At 43.6% G+C, this 17,917-nt stretch overlaps 1 long non-coding RNA gene across 2 annotated transcripts in view; it reads left to right on the top strand.

The window, feature by feature from the left end:
- Positions 1 to 13,489, top strand: part of LOC130173216 (uncharacterized) — a 28,782-nt gene extending 15,293 nt beyond the window's left edge. The window contains exons 3-5 of one of the 2 annotated variants that reach the window (XR_008828385.1): positions 4,041 to 4,187; positions 8,862 to 9,006; positions 12,930 to 13,489. This is a non-coding gene — a long non-coding RNA (uncharacterized LOC130173216). The remainder of the gene's footprint in view (positions 1 to 4,040; positions 4,188 to 8,861; positions 9,007 to 12,929) is intronic. The other variant, XR_008828384.1, reaches the window with a different exon arrangement.
- Positions 13,490 to 17,917: the final 4,428 nt, after the last annotated feature.

Below are 17,917 nucleotides of genomic sequence, written 5' to 3'. Positions count from 1 at the left end.
GGAAATCAGCAGTGTGTGGTGTGCGTGAGTGAGGTATTTAAAATGCATTAAACTAAGGATGTTTTCATACCTGTGCTTTTTAGTCCAGTTAAACTGAAAACCTGGTTCATTTTCCTTCTCGGTACGATTCGTTTGTGTAGGTGTGAAAACAGGAATCAGACCAAAACAATCACACCCAGACCCTGTGGAGGAGCAGGTCTAGACCGACTCTGTTCTGAACTGGATCTGACCCCATCAGCAGATGAGCTCACAAGTTTGAGCTTGAGGGTTCCCGCAACCTTCTTCCTGTGTTTATTTTCCTGCTCCAGATTATCAAGTTCAAGTTTCATGTTTACAATTTAACTCGTCAACTGAATCCGACCAGAGCAAACAAACTGTAGGTGTGAAAACTGAAGCAGCAGGTTTAATGGGGTGAAGAAGAAGAAATAGTTCTGACAGTAAAGTTATTTAATGTTGTCTGCTTAAAACGGTTGTTGGTTTTGTATTTGAATTTGGAAATAAGACTTTACAGCTGTTGATGACACCTTTAGATGTAAAAGGATGTCATCTGCATAGAAACTGACCTTGCTGATTTTGTTGCTGCGAGACGTTTGATAAAAACATGAATTGGTAACTGTGAGAAGGGACGTCTGTGTGAGCTGTGATCACTGGTGATAACACAAACACATGCTGAGTTACAGAGTGTTCATCCATCCACTGAACTGAGTCAGAATTTATTTCCTCCTACAGTCGCTGTGCCAAAGACCTTTTCAGCCCCCGGTGATGTTTTAATATCTCATATAAATGTACATAATAAGGTCTTTGTCTTTCTCAGCTTTGTGTTTTCACATTTCATTCTCAGCCTAATCTCTGAAGGGTTTCTTCTTCTTCTTGTGTTTGTTGCGTGCCGCTGACAGACAGGTGTGGAGCTGCTAAGCGACAATAAATCAGAAATTTGTGACATGTAGTCGAGACGAGTGACACTGATGTCTCATCTGTCTATTCCCTCTGTCTGTCTGTCGTTCCTCACATATTTAATTCTCTCTTGTATCTTTTTTCCTCTTCCTTCTTTCTTTCCTCTGTTTTCCTCTCCGTCCTCTTCTTTGTCTATTTCTGTTTGGTTCTGTCTTCCGTCTTTGTTCTTCTTCTGAGCTTTCCTCCTCTTTCAACATGCTCTCTCCTCTTTCTCTCCTTCCTCACCTCCCAGTCTATTTTTGTCGTTCTTCCTCCACACTCTCACCCTTCATCTCTCTCCAACGCTCCCTCTTTTTCGTTCCCGACACATTTTGTCTTCTCTCTCCTTCTTTCATTTCTCTTTTCTTCCCTTTTGCCTTCTCCTCCGACATGCCACCCTTCTTTTCCTCGTCCAAACCTCTTGTGCTTCATCTTGTCTTGTTTTTCGTCACCTGTTTTTCTTTTCTTTTCTCTCATCGGTTCCTTTCTCCTCCAACGTTTCACTCTTTTGTCTTCATCCACCTCCATGAACCTCCCACCCTTCGTCTTCATTTCAATTATTCCTGTTTTCTTTCTTCTCTTCTTTCGTTCCTCCATCCCTTCGTTTTCTTTTCGCTCATTTCTCAGCTTCCTTGTCTTCAATTCCTCCTTTCTCTCCTCCCTCCCTTTCAACTTTTCATCCTTTTTCTTTCTTCTTCTTTGTTGTTAATAATTTTCACTCTTTCTTTCATTCTTCATCCCTTTCTTCCTCTTCTTTCCTTCTTTTATTCTTCTTCCACTCTTTAACCTCGTGCTTTTATTCCCTCTTGTGACTTTAGTACTTTAATTTCCAAACTGTCAGTGAATATAGCACACCGCTGATTGACCTTTGACCCACTGATCAAAGTATTATAATATGAACTGGAGAAATTGCTGTACGGAGCTGCTGCGAATGCATACCAAACATTTCCTGCTGCTGGAGTTTCACATTAAAAGCATGTAACAAGTGAAACAGGAAATGCCATGCGTTTGTCAGTGGGATTAGTATTTAGCACCGTCGTTAATTGTCGTCATTTCCTGACAGTGGATCAGTTGGAGATGTTGCAGGAAGTAATGGAAGAAGAAACATCTGGCAGAAGTAGCATCTGTCAATCATGTCAGATTTGGGGCCAGATTTGGGCCGTGGAACCGGGTGTGTACTGGGCCAGAAGAAAACAAGCATGTGGTCCCGATTTGTTTTGCCATCTGCGTACACCTCCGACTTCTCAGCAGCATCAAATCAGATCACAGCTGTTCACAGAATCACTGTCAGACTTCTCTAATAAAACTAGAATACCTCCTCGTGGTCGTATCCCTCCGCCGCTCAGACTAGTTCCAGGAGATGTCCCTGTTTATCCAGAGTCATATAAAATATTAACCAATGCTAAAAAGTGTTTTCTGAGGTCACAGTGACCTTGACCTTTGACCTTTCACCACTTAAATGTAATCAGTTCATCTTCGAGTCCCAGTGAATGTTTGTGCCAAATTTGAAGAAGTTCTGTCTAGGCGTTTCTGAGATATCGCGTCCACGAGAATGAGACAGACGGACGGACGACCGGAAAACAAAATGGCTGCCGCTCTGACTGTCGCCGGCGCGGAGGAATAACAACAAGTCTGTTTTGCTGCCCCCGAGGATTCTGGGACCTGTAGTGTTGGTGGTGTCCACCAGGAACTACAGGTAACCCCCAAATCCACTGAAATCCTCCAGGTCAAAGTGTGTAAAGCAGTTACTTTACTTTTCCCGAGGTGCAGTTTTGATCGCAGCCCTTTAAATGATCTGAATCCCGTCAGTTTCATATATGGCTGCAGTGTGTCAGGTGTCCACAAACTTTTGGCGATGTAGTCGTCTCTTGTCTCCTCTCCAGCGTTGCTCTCTGTTTCGTTTCCCTCTCTTTTCTCTGACACATTTCTAAGTCTCCTCCGTCTTTCTTTTCTCTCTCTTCTGACACATTTCGCCTTCCCTCTCTCTTCTGTCAGGACACACACACACACACACACACACACACACACACACACACACACACACACACACACACACACAGCGGAGGTGAAGTGGAGAGGCTTGTCTTAGCGTGCCATCTGTCCTCGACGCTGACGTTGGCTCTAATTACTGCGTCTCCCCTGGCTAATGCTGCCTCATTAGGCCGCCGGAGCATGTGCAGCCGACACAAGCGCAGCAGAGAATTTGCACCAGGAAACGCGAGCTCGAGCCATTATGGGATCAGGAAATCTGTCTGGTGCGAAAGGCAATTCACACCAGCGACTAAACGCTCATTTTGCTTCTCTCTCTCTCCCTCTCCCTCTCTCCCCGAGTCTTCATCTCTCTGTCGTGCTCTCTCGCTCTTCTCGTCTGGCTTTGGAAAGCGTCTCGGCGGCTCGAGTCCAAGCACCAAAACAAAGGAGTCAGGAAGGAGTCCTGCTCCAAGAGAGACCACAGAGACACACCAATCCACCCAGCTCTGGTTCCTGAGGCTTCATACCAGCATCACCGTCTCTATAATCAAGATCCACAGCTGATGTGTCAAATATCTGACGACTGTTTATTTCTTCTCTCCATCATTTCTATCAATAAAAATCTCATTGTACTCCTGCAGTCGGCTGCACAGGACCAGGGTCGGCGTCCAGCACGTCCTCAGAGGACTTAACCAGGACTAATACTACGTCCACACCACTACGTGTTCATTTTAAAACTGCGTTTTCAAACAAAATCGATCTCTGTCCAGACTAACACATATACCTGAGCAGTCACAAAACTGAACATGTGCAAGGCGGTGTAAACAGGAAGTAGATTGTCTCCTCTGCAGTAAACATGACCCCAGAGTTTTCAAAATAAAACACGACCCCAGAGTTTTCAAAATAAAACACGACCCCAGAGTTTTCAAAATAAAACCAGGCCAGCAGCGTTTCCAGAAGTCTGTATTTGGTGCTTGGAGTCGTGTCGAGGAAACGTAGCAAAAGAGACGAGTTTTAAAACGCAGTAGTGTGGACGTAGCATTAGTCCTCTGAGCAGACCTCAGCAGTCTGTATTAATGTTGGATTTAAACATTGGTTGGTGAACATCTTGACATCTCATCCCATGTTCTACACAGGAACAGCTGTGGTCAGATCACGCCGTCTATAAAGCCTCTTCCACTGGTCCAAAAACCCACAAAGACCCGCTAACATCAGGCTTTTGTCTTCAGTGTAAAAGGAACAATCTGCATTCACACCGGATCACGACTCTTCAGTAACCGCAGGTAATTATCAGCTTCAATCGACATTGATATAAACACAACATCCAGGTGAACACGATCATTTTTGCCCCCTTTTCCTGCAGAGCACACACATACTGTAAACACACCTGTCACCTGTCCAGCACGGTGCTGTTACACCAGAAACACCGTGGCTACACCTTCCTCCGACAGTGAAGCTGAAGCCCCGAGACACGTTTGGAAAAACACTTTTACAGCAGCTCTAACCTGAGGAAGAGACATGACAGATCTGTTTTAGCAGTTAGCACGGCGGCTAGCAGCTCACTCTGTGACAGAAGACAAACTCGACTGTCAGAGGGAAAAGGAGTCAGTCAGCTTTTATTAAACGTTTAAAAAACCTGTTTATACCTGTTTTTTCTTTCATTCATCAGAAGCTGCAGTTGGTGAAATGATTGAGGTTCAGTCAGGTTCAGGTGAATGCTAACATGCTAACATGCTAACATCAGCAGAACAACAACAACAAAAAGGTTCCAGCTGTAATAACCTGAACTGGTTTTGACGGTCCTCAGTTATGAGTCCTTGAACGCCACACTGCGCTGCACACACAGATTTAAACAGGATCTCTTGAGGCCTTTGCCTCGTGTCCTGCAGGGTTCCCATGGCGACCACGTATCTTAAATTTGACGCTGTTGTACCTGAGCCTGTTTTTGGCAATAATTAAATCAGTGCAAACCCTCACTTTACCCAGAAACCTCTCTGGTAACATAACACCTCAAAAAGTGGATAATTATGATCTATAATTAGGAATTTGACAAAATATGTGAAAATTTGTTTGCATCTGGTTTGATGTTGTCGTGCCTGCAGGTTTCCCCTCATGGGTGAAAAATTAACACCTGCCAAAAACCAAATGCTGTTTACAGGAGCGGCTCTCGGGCTGTAAATGAAACAGTGTTTGGAGCTTTTTCTGTTTCACTAAAACTGTTTGCTGAGCTGAGAGAGCTTCCTGCCGCCAAGGCCTGTCTCTACCACCTCAAGTACCTGCAGCTTCCCGCCATGAATCATCTGACAGACTGCGAGATAAAGATCTGAAGTCTTTATTTCATCTCTGTTGCGGTCTCGGCGCTCTGACAGCAGTAAATCTGAGGAGATTGATAATTGCAGTTTATCCGTGACAGACGTCAGATGTCACTAACTGTAAACCAATCCACGCGTCGTCTGAAGTCTTTGTTTACTGACGATGTTCATGACAAGCGCTGTGGCAACTGGTTAACCAGAAACACAACCGAGGAGCAGGAGCGGCCTCAGCGCTGACTGCAGATCAGGGATCAGCGGGAGAGACGCTGCAGCAGAGACTCACCCAGGACGAACGGACCAATGATGCTGCAGCATGTTGAAAGATAATAAGACACACAGAAACATGACGGTGCAACAACAAATACAGACTACAATCACCTCTTCGTGGTTGTATCCCTCCGCCACTCAAACTAGTTCCAGGTTACATCCCTGTTTATCCAGACTCATGAAATCTGAACCATCTGTGTGAAAATTTGTCATAATTGCTGTGAAGTGTTCTCTTAGGTCACTGTGACCTTTGACCCTTGGCCACCAAACTCTAATGAACTCGTCCTTGAGTCCAAGTGAATTTTTGTGCCAAATTTTAGTGGGGTCACAACGCCTTTGACCTTTTCCCTGGAATATTAGAAACCACCTCCGTCAGATCAGCCCAGAGTCGTTTGATTGTCTCCCTCTCTAACAACAGGAGTAGAGCGCCCCCCCCACCCCCACCCCCCCCCCCCCCACCCCCACCCCACAGATCCGATCTCCTGGTGTTCGTGAAGAATTCCCTCAGGTGTCATTTATCCCGACTCATCCATATGTTCGTGAACATGAGGAGCTAATGGAGCCGGGACGAAGACGACGGCCAACTAGGCTGCTGACCAACTTCCCTCAGAGCCGAAACTCTCTGAAGTGCTTGTGATCATGATTTCATTCCACAGAGGAGTCACGTTTTAAGTCCTCCTCCCTCTGTTTTCTCTCTCATTTTTTATTCCTCAGTCAGAGCGGAATCCATTTTGTTTTCAGGTTGTCCGTCCATCCTGTTGTACACACATCCGTCTGCCTCATTCTCGTGGACACGATATATCAGTAACGCCTTGAAGGAACTTCCTCAACTTTGGCACAAAAATTCACTAGAACTCAACAATGAACTGATTCAATTTTGGGGGTCAAAGGTCACGGGCATGGTGACCTCACAAAACAAAGTTTTGGCCTTGTGAATGTGATTTCAGTAACGTCTTAATGGAACTTCTTCAAATCTGGTAAAAACACTCATCTAGACTCAAGGACAAACTGATTAGTATTTGGTGGCCAAAGGTCAAGGTCACGGTGACCTCACAAAATGTGGTTTTGGCGTTTTGAGCGCATTATCTCCGTAACGCCTTGAAAGAACTTCTTCAAATTGACCACAATCCTTCATTTGGACTCAAGGATCAACTGATTAGACTTTGGTGCTCAAAGGTCAAAGCTCAAGGTCATGGTGACCTCGCAAAACACTTTTTAGCCATCAAGACACAACATGTTGTTGTTGTTTCACTTAAGAACTTTTTGAATTTGCTGTGAAACCACGAGGCCGAGAGTCTGAGTCAAAGTCAAACCCAACAAAACAAACAGCATCACGTCTCTGGACATTGGAAACCATGTATCTGCACATTTATCTTACAAAAGAAATACGTGGTTTCCGCAGGACTGAGAATAACGTGGTTCAAACCTGAGCTGACATGGACTCAGACCAGCACCCTGGGACTCCATCCCTCAGTGACCCCCACCCCCACCCCCTCCACTCGGTCAATACATCCACCCGGAAGACCAAACACAGAGCGACTCCCCCACGCGGTGACGTCAGGCCGAACTGGGCCAAACTCCCACTGCCACCGGCGTCCTCGGGCCCTTCCCACGTACGGCCGCATCATCTGGGAGGAAGCTGGGCTCTCACCGCCGTCGTCTGTTCGGGTCAGGCCTCAGACACCCACCATGAGGGAGGGGACGCACAAATTATCCCTCCAAACGCAGAGGAACAATGGAAACATGTCGATCCAAAAAATGAAAAAATCACTGGAAAACAAAAAGACACCTACACTCACGACTTGATTAATGGCTGGAAATGATCAGTTTTAATATGATTGAGCTTTTCAAAGGAATTTGGAGGAGAAAGTTTAAAACAAAAGAGAAAAAACAGGAGAAATTAGTTCGTCAGGAAGCAAAACTTGACGTAAAATCTAAATTTTCCTGACATCTAAATGCAGATATGACGACAGTAAACGCAGCCAGTGTTCATTCACTGATTCATTACTTCAGTCGACTTCAGAGCCCACACAAACTGTGGTTTCCTGTGCTTTTCATGCTTCTATTTTTAGTGGAGATTCAGCAGCAGATGAATAAAAGTCTCCATCAGCACGTCTCAGACTTCTGCAGCAGGTGGAGGGTGAAGTGTCAGCTCCAGGCCCGTCCGCTCACATCGGGCTTTGTGCTCCGTTCTTCCCTGAGAAAGTGACTGGACGTTCGTCATTGTGTTTGCAGCCGGCCGTTGGCGAGCGGGAGCCGGTCCAGCCATCTTGTGTGGAAAGAATTTCGGACTGGGCACGAGCCGGCCATCTGCAGCTCCAGGCCTTCAGCAGCCAGCAGCCAAACGCAGGAACACAGGAGGGAGGACGATGGAAACCAACAGCTGAAATGTCGCTGCTACATTTTGGAAGGAAAAGCTTTGACTAGTCATGATTACAGAGTAATTACATTTATATATTTAAATGTTTTATTATTTATATGTTCATTCTCCAGCAGCTTTACTGGGATTTATAGGAGACTTTCTGCCTTCACTACATTTCAAATGTGAATCATACACGACAAAATAAAGAGGATTTACAGGCTGATTTTTCTGCATTCGTAGGAAAAATCTACGGTGGCCCTGAGAGCTCAACAAAACACATAGAAAATATACAAAACACAAACAAATCCAGAAAATATCTCCATCAGTTTGACAACACATGAGCTGCAAAGACTCCCAACACAACTGGAGTGTTTCCAGGGGACACTGAAAAGTGACGGACCAGGTTGGGACGCACTTTTTGTGACTTTTGAAGTCAAAAGAATTGAAGAGCACATGGATGTTTTATAATGGCTGTGTTATTGTACATTTATATGTATTATACTTTTTGTTACCCTTCAGTTACAAAATCATTGAATTCATGTGTGATATTTTTCGTGTTGCATAATTGGTGTGAAAAAGGGGGACTGGGGATGTGGGGGGGGGCACAGAGTGGGACCAAATGTGGATTATTCCGCCGCTGAAAATAGTCCCAAAACAAATGCACCATTCCTACTACAGAGAGCATCTGTTTTAGTGAATACTGAGCCTTTTAAAATGAATCTATATATTTGTGAGATGTTTTTTAGAATTTCTATCTTCAGTAGGAACCAAAGAGCTCAGAGGAGGGAAGTCAGAAAGTGACGGACGAACAGTAAATAATATAATAATATTATCCACCTCATCTACTCCAGTAACCATCACCAGACTCTTTCATGTTGGAGGAGAAACATCCACATTTTCTAACAACAAATTCTCCAATTATTCCCCTTAAACAATGAGTGAAAAAAACACCTTTTCTCATCCTGAGTGTGAGAGTGTGAAGTTCCTCCATCTCTTCTTCTTTTTTCTCTTTTCAGGCTTCAGGTAGAGCGGTGTGTGTGTGAATCACAGTGTGTGGTGGCGGTGGCGGTTGTGCTGTTGTTTAGGAAATGGTCGGGGAAGGAAGGTGACATCATCTCTACACCTGAGGCGGCGGAGCTGACACCTCCAGCTCTCAGACAGGTGAGAAGACAGCTGCTGGTCTCAGACACACACACACACACACACACACAGATCCATGTTTGTTGTATTTTTGCATAAAGGTTTGGGCTTTGAAGGATATGTGGATGCTTTATCACCTTTATCATTAAGTGACAACAGGTAAGTCTCTTAGCCTTCAGCCGTTTTGACAGAGGAACAGACAGAAGTTTTGTTTTGTTCAGATCAGAACGAGACAATCAAACTTTGTGTCTCTGTGATTTCCAAACAAGAAACACTAACTGAAGACCTACAGGAAAACATCCTCCCCCAGGAGGAGCAGGGTGGAGGGAGTCAGGGTGGAGGGAGTCAGGGTGGAGGGAGTCAGGGTGGAGGGAGTCAGGGTGGAGGGAGTCAGTATGGAGGGAGTCAGGGTGGAGGGAGTCAGGGTGGAGGGAGTCAGGGTGGAGGGAGTCAGGGTGGAGGGAGCAGGGTGGAGGGAGCAGGGTGGAGGGAGTCAGGGTGGAGGGAGCAGGGTGGAGGGAGTCAGGGTGGAGGGAGTCAGGGTGGAGGGAGCAGGGTGGAGGGAGCAGGGTGGAGGGAGCAGGGTGGAGGGAGTCAGGGTGAAGGGAGCAGGGTGGAGGGAGTCAGGGTGGAGGGAGTCAGGGTGAGGGAGTCAGGGTGAGGGAGTCAGGGTGGAGGGAGCAGGGTGGAGGGAGCAGGGTGGAGTCAGGGTGGAGGGAGCAGGGTGGAGGGAGTCAGGGTGGAGGGAGTCAGGGTGGAGGGAGTCAGGGTGGAGGGAGCAGGGTGGAGGGAGTCAGGGTGGAGGGAGTAGGGTGGAGGGAGTCAGGGTGGAGGGAGTCAGGGTGGAGGGAGCTCGGGAGAAGCTGCTGATGCAGCAGGTCAATGAGCTTCAATGACAATCCACCTTCTGGAGTGATCCAGTCCAGACCTGAGGCCACGTCCACACTGACATGTTTTCAGTTAAAAACTCATCTCTTTTGCTACGTTTCCTCTTCGAGATTTTGAGCCCTGAAAACAGAGACTGGAAACGCTGCTGTTGTGTTGTAGTCTGGACAGACAGAAAGTGAGACCTTTGTAAATGATGAGGTCACAGCCACGGTCTCTCCTGATTGGCTGTCATCAGCCTGGACTACCAGTGGTGAAAACAACATGATGATGAATGACAGTGTCACTGACCTTGTCGTCTTTGCAGCTGTTGTTCATTTACATTCTCTGTTTTAATGCTACAACTGCAGAGGAGACGATCTGCTTCCTGTTTACACCGGCCTGCACATGCTCAGTGTAGGTGATTCCTCATGTATGTTTGTTTTCAGGTGTGTTAGTCTGGACGGAGAACGTTTTGAAAACGTAGTGGTGTGGACGTAGTCTTAATCCAGTAGAGATCCTGAGGACCGAGCTCAGAGAGTCGCTCAAGAGCTGGTTTCAGGTTCAACTTGTTATGAAACCCCAGGTTCACTTCCTGTTTCCAGCTGCACTGTGAAGGTTTAAAGACACTGAGATTCTGAGTGTGTGTGTGATCTGAGCTGAGATCAGATTTAATGACCAGTTAAAGCAGCGAAATGTAAATGTTGAGTGAAAATCATATTTTAACAGACGGGGTTTTTTAATGGTGTTGGGACTTCTTTTGGAAATATGGAAGAGAGAGATGCTTACCTCGTTCACACCTCTGATGAGAGAGCTGAGGTGTGTGTGTGCATGTGTGTGAGTGTGTGTGTGTGTGTGTGTGTGCATGTGTGTGTGTGTGCGTGTGTGTGTGTTTGAAGGTGGGATAATTGACTTGGGCAGTTGCCAAAAAGCGAGAAACATCTGCTGAGCCGACATGAAAAACAAAAAAACATGTCGCCTTCTGATGTCGTCACAGCACACACCTGAATACTATAGGAGCTTATGTTTCCACACACACACACACACACACACACACACACACACACACACACGCACGTTAACTGTTTGAATTCATCAGCTGCTCGTACAGCTAACCGAGAACAGGTGATGATACGGAGGCTCCTGAGAACAGGAGGTGGTTTCCGACTTTAAACCTCAGATCGGCGTGTTCGTATCAAGTCAGACCAAACAGCTGACGGAGCTGATGCTAATGTACCAGAGGGGTCGTGTTTTTATTTAAAAATAAATAAAAAACAGTGGACGTGACGTTTGAGTACAATCAGTGAGAACGTGTTTCTACACTGAGCTTCTTCTTCATGTGCTGCATTTCCTGCGCTGCTTCACAATCAGAGATACCGAGGAACTTAAATTCTCCTTCCTCGTTTTTCTTAAACGTCTGAATCCTGCGTTGTTATTTGCTTAGCACTTCGGGATCTGGAGGCTACAAGCCCGGTCTGACTTGTTTCCCCGGTGATGGACTTTATATAGATATATTGTTACCCAGGTAACCTTGCACTAAATATAAAAATATGAACATTAATATGAAATATAATATATGAAATAAAATGAAAAAACATCGAACAAATAAGATAAAATTATTGACAATTTTATTCTATATTACAAGATTATTATTGCGTGTGAAGCATCTACCTCCAGACTGAAACATGAAGCTGCAGTTCCTCTAACGACCACTAGAGTCTGGCTCCAGCAGTGAGTCAGTCCCCCATAGACTCCCATGTTAAAATGTCCAACTTTACAGCAGAAATAAACATGTTTACAGCCTGGTACAAAAACTGTTTGGGTCTCTAGAGCTAATTTCCTCCTTCATGACACCTGTTTATATAACTCACCTGTTTATATAACTCACCTGTTTACATTTTATGAAGGACTACAGTTATGGAGAATAAACTGGTATGAACTGAAGTCTTGGCTCCACCTCTTTGACCATTTCTGGATTATCTGGGAGTTAGGGGGCGGAGTCAGGCACTGCCAAGATGGCGATGGTGGAGCAGCTCACTCTGAGCTTTAGAAACCTGTGGGTGACGTCACGGAGGCGACGTCCATCTTTATTCACAGTTCGTGATAAACGGGAAAGCAACTTTATGTAAACGTTTAATTTACTGTTCAGAGGTAAAACTGTATGAAACACTTTGTGTTTTCACCACCTTCTACTCTTGATAGAAATGAGCTCTGAGGAGCTAGCATGACGCACACAGGTGAGTGTTTTCCTCAGGTGGGCAGAGATCCAGATCCTCTCTTATTCTGACGGGATCAAAGTCACGCTTGTTACGACTCTGATGTTTGTAGTGTTTTGCTGTTTGTGTTTTTTCTTTTTCTTTTTCGTCTCCCTGTGTTTCTCTCTCCACCCACCCGCCCGCTCAGCTCAGCGCCGTCTCAGGATCTGTTTCACTCACTAAATTGGCTCCTCAGACACCCTTCCCCTTCTTCCCCATCTCTCATTTAAAAAGTGAGAAATTATAATTATCTGAATTATGCTTTTAATGATGCGTTAATTAGAGTCATGGAGTGAGATTAGCCTATGAATTATTACTTGTGAAATCTTTCCAGATTCATACGAGCTTCTCATACAGGCAGAGAGGAGGGAGAGGAGAGAAATGTTGCTGTGCTCGGTGATTAGCGCACCAATAAATAACAGAACAGATTGTGGTGCATATGCTTACGATTACAACTTTTAAACCAACGCTTTAAACTCACACCGACTGTCTTGTGCTGGCAAGAGGTTTCTGTACCAGCAGCCCAGTCAGTTTTGTGTTTCCTTCAGAGGCTCTCTGTGCAATTCTCACCAAATGTGAACTATTATTATACTGTGTGAGGAGAAAACTGATTGTTGATCTCTCAGCTTTTACTGTCGACAAGCTAACGCTGCAAAATGAGTCTGTATGAATCTATTCTCCTCTTCAAGCTGAGTTTTATAGAAGTAATGAATTATAAAATGACTATTTATAATGTGAAATGTTGCTCATATTCATAAATCCTCAGAGAATTGTTGCCATTTTTTTTTTTTTTTGCCTATTTAGCTCCTCTTTTTGGTTTTGCAGCACGTTTCCTGTCTGGTTCAGTAAGAGAGCAGCTGGTGGAAACCAAACATGGAGCTAAGAGAGAGGGAACACTGGACTGAGATTCATCAGGTGACACAGATACCACAGCACATGAATCTTCATGTTGATCTGTAGCTGCTGGATGTGGAGATAAACAGCTGTTTTATGCAACAATTTTAGAGCTAGAGAAAAAAAAAACACTTGTTTTACAAGCTGTAAAGACTGAAAGTCGTCAGATTTTCAACTTTCCACTGGTCTGTGAACTAACCATGTGTGACAAGCTTCAGATTGCAAACTTTCCTCAAAGTCTAATCTACATGCCTCATTAAAAAAAATAAAATCATTTAAAAAACATAAATCATTTTTTTGGGAAAACAATCAAATATACAATACAAACATGTGACACAATAGTAATGATAGTAAAGTAAATACAAAGAAGAAGAAGGACTTCACATGACGATCTTCACAACCAGGAATACTTTTATGAAAATCCCTTTTATATTTCCCTTTTATATTTCATATTCCTGTATCTTACAGATACAGGAATATGAATAACTGAGGACAATAGACGGACAATCGGACTTCAGTTAAACCTCGTGGTCATTGTTTCTGTAAAAGGAGCTGAACAGTTGAATTGTGGAGAATCTATGTGAGCTAACGATGTTTAGCATGTCAGTGTCGACAGAAAACATTGGACACTGGATACTTCAATGATATGTTGACTAAACTAGAGATGTCAGAAACCTGGTTGAATAGTTGGTAGATGTCACATACAACTTTGCATAATTGTGGTACCATCATGTAATTATTTACATATATTCAAGTTTTAAAAATACATCAAGATAAATTTAACTGACTGTAACCAGCTTTTCATCAGCTGTTATTCTTTCTCAAGCTGTTACCATGACATCAATTTGCAGCTGAATCCACCTGTAATCTCTAAATGTTGTGATGAAGGCTGTTGTTCAGCCTGAGGACCTGAAGGCTCAGGAACAGGATTCAGAACCCGCAGAGTCTCTCACAGGGTTTTAATAGTTGCCAAATGTGGTGAGAAAGTTGCTGAGTTGTCAACAGTGTGCACACGTTTAAAGTCAATTTAAATCAAATGCAAATGGAGTGATGTTTTCATCAGCTGACTTCATGTGAGTAGATTCAAGATGACGTGATGAATAGAGCAGCAGGAACTCAGACACTTGGACACACTGATTAAATGATGGATGGACTTTGTTTTTTACATTGGTCAAATCATAATTCTGATTTATTGCAACTTGTGTTTTTAGTTTTGTCCATAATTTCTATCAGTAATTATAATAATGTTCTTTACTGAAGGAGACACATGAGCAGTCAGAGCAGTCAGATCATGTAAACACTGGTGGCAACCTTATACAGTGAACACAGGAAGTCACAGAGATCCCAGATCCCAGATCAGGAGTTGAATCGTTGATAAAATGATTGAATATCTCACAAAGAAGAGAAGCTTGTTTCAGCTCCACCACATTTAAGTATCTGATAATCTGTGAAACAAGTTATTCTGGCAGACAGTGACACACAGACACACAGACAAACACACACACACACACTCACACAAATACACAAATACACACACAGACAAACACACAGACACTCACACACACACTCACACTCACACACACACTCACACAGACACACACACACACTCACACAGACACACACAAACACACTCACACACAGACACACACTCACACACAGAGACACTCACTCACACACACACACACACAGACAAACACACACACACTCACACACTCACACAAACACACACACACACACACTCACACAGACAAACACACAGACACTCACACACACACTCACACAGACACTCACACAGACACACACACAGACACACACACACACTCACACAGACACACACAAACACACTCACACACAGACACACACTCACACACAGAGACACTCACTCACACACACACACACACAGACAAACACTCACACAAACACACACACACTCACACAGACAAACACACACACACACTCACACAGACAAACACACACTCACACAGACACACTCTCACACACAGACACACACAGACACACACAAAGCCTTTTACTGCCTCATTGCACTTATGTAAAACACGTTTGCCATTATTACCCTCCTTGTTCCAGTCAGCTCCTCACATTTACATGGGGGGGGGGGGGGGGGGGGGGGGGGGCAGGAAACCTCTGATGTTAAACAGGTTAATGCTGCTGTTAATGTGTCGGACTCTTCAGACCAGGTTCCCCCACGCCACACTGGAGTTCTTCCTGGATCTGGTTTTGTTTGTTCACTTTCCTTTGTTATTAAAAATTGCTGTACAAATTAATTTATTATTATTATTATTATTATGTAATAAGTTAGTTTAATTAATATAGCTTAGTTATTTATTTTATATTTGATGCAATTAAACAGTTTCATAACAAGGCATGAAACTAATGCACAAAGAGTTTTTATAGCTGCTGCTGATTCTCGACTCGTGTCCCTCGTTGGGCTTTTACATGTATAATGTCAAACAGTCAGTTGATAATGGAAACGTGGCGAGAGTCTTAAAGTTTGTCCCAGTCTTCAGTCGGTGTGATGTGTCCCAGGCATTGAGACACACGTCGTCATGGTTGTCTCATCACTGTCTTGTCTGGTCTGTCCTGTGGTCTGGACTCACTCCTGACCCAGCATGTGTTGTAGCTCAGTGAATGAGACGTCAGCACACTGACGAGGTCACGCAGCTGGTCCTCTGTCCACTGATGAGGACAGTCCTTCACCTCCTCTGCTGCTGCAGCTAAACAGACCGTGCACTGGACATTTGGGTAATCCCTGCTTGTACCAACACCGGCTGGAGCGTTTTGAATCGGAGGCGGCCATCTTCGCTCAGCCACTGTGACGCTGGCGTCGGCGTTTAGAACCTGCCAATGAGTGGCGGGATCCTTTGTCCAAACCCCGCGAGGGAAATCAGCCTGCTAATTTGCAGGATGTTCCGTCCTCCTCCCCGTTTTAAGCATGCATGGCTGCAGCTAAACAAGCGGAGGGGAGGAGGGGGGCTGCGGGAAAAAGGCTCGCTTTCACTGTTTGAAAAGACAGAGCCGGATAACGAGGGCTCCTCTTAACCTGCTTGTACCTTTTTAAACAAATTAGCTGAGCTGGATGTTAGAGAGAAAAAATTAGCTGAGCTCATGTCTTCACTGAGGCTGGGAAAGCAGAAGGAGGGGGACATGAATGATGAAACAATGAGGCAGATAAATAACAATCAGGGGGAATGTGGCGTCAAATCAAAGGTGGACAGCTTCATGAAATGAGCCTCAGTCGTCGGGGACAGTTTGTTCCAGACATGATGAAACTGCTGCGAGTCAAACACAGTCAAACACAGAATAATGTAGAAGTGAATTAAAAACTGAGGCTTCAAAAGAGTCACAAATTTAACTTTGGACAAATGAGAACTAACAATACGCGACCCACAGAGACTAATCCTTTAATTTATCACAAACAATCAGTGATGTGTGTTCAGCTCTGAGGAAAACATGTTTCCACACAGTCATAACAGCTTAGACACAAACATTTATTTTAGACATAAATCAGCTGCTGGAAACTGATGAATTATTATATTTTATTTCTCTTTAATGTTGAGACAACAAAACAAATACAGCTATGGAGACATAATAATGACAAGAATATCATGTGTATGATAAAGAGAAGTGTATAGTAGTATAGTGATGATAAATGATATAACCTGAATATAATTTTATATAATAGAACAATATAATAATAATAAATGTATAATAAAACTGTATATCAATTATATGACATCAGTGTTACATCAGAAATATGCTAAGAATATAAAATAATATGATAATAGTGTAGTGATATTATGATAACTATAATATATATATGTATATATATATATATATAATATATATAGTGTGATACAGTTTATTAATAACTATGATTATAATATAATAATGTTATGGTTATATAGTGATGAGTAGTGAGGCCAGGCTGGAGACCAGTGAATTTGTATGTAACACACATCCTTGTACTGGACACCTTTTAAACCACACACACACCACCTGACAGTCTGCTCAAGCGCTAACTATGCTAACCATCCTGACAGGATGCTAACTACACAAACTGTTTAGAAAGATGCTAACTGCACTAATCATTCTGAAAAGATGCTAACTGCACTATCCATTGTGAAAAGATGCTAACTGTGCTTAAACCATGTAAAACTAAATATGAAACATGTCTGGAGGAAAAATATTACATCCAGATACTGATAATAACTCATAACTCATACTTGCACTTTGATTACATTAGAACCTCTTGTGTTGATGTCCTTCACTTTAAATATCAACACTTTAATTAAGAAGAGTCTGACTTTATGAGCACATCAGAAACGTTCAGGTGCTTTAATTTATTATTTCAGTTGTCAAACATGTTATAAACTGTAGTTCTGTCGTCGTATCATCAGCTGACTTTCACTGCTGATCACCGCAGCTTTTTTCCCTCCCTCTTTAAAACAAAGATCAACTGTCAACATTAAAAAAACATATATGATATCTCCTCCCTGAGCTCTGAAGCTGTTGTACAATCACATTTTAACCAACGTGCATCTACAGGTTATAAATCTCTTCTCATTGTTGCCAACAATGTTCAGAAGCCAAAAACACACTCTGGGTTTCTGTGTCAGGACAAGTTGTTTAATGTTGCTTGATATGATGCTGTGATACGACGGTGTTAAGACGAATTCTTACACTACGTCGATTAAAACGTGATTGATGGTCTAAACTGTCGCAGCTGAACGGGATGATCTGTTTTATTGTGATGAAGTCACATGGAAAAATAATCAGTGACAACAGCTGTACTAAGCCACGAAGCATCTGCAGAGCCGTCCAGGATCTTAGTTCAGATGTACACGTTGTGTTCCTGCTTCACAGTGGGCGTGCCCAGTGACATTGTCATAGCGACAACA

This window comes from Seriola aureovittata, chromosome 8 (assembly GCF_021018895.1).
Source record: "Seriola aureovittata isolate HTS-2021-v1 ecotype China chromosome 8, ASM2101889v1, whole genome shotgun sequence".
Taxonomy (NCBI): Eukaryota; Metazoa; Chordata; class Actinopteri; order Carangiformes; family Carangidae; genus Seriola; species Seriola aureovittata.
Note: the sequence above shows the minus strand (reverse complement) of the source record. Positions and strands in the feature narration are given on the sequence as shown.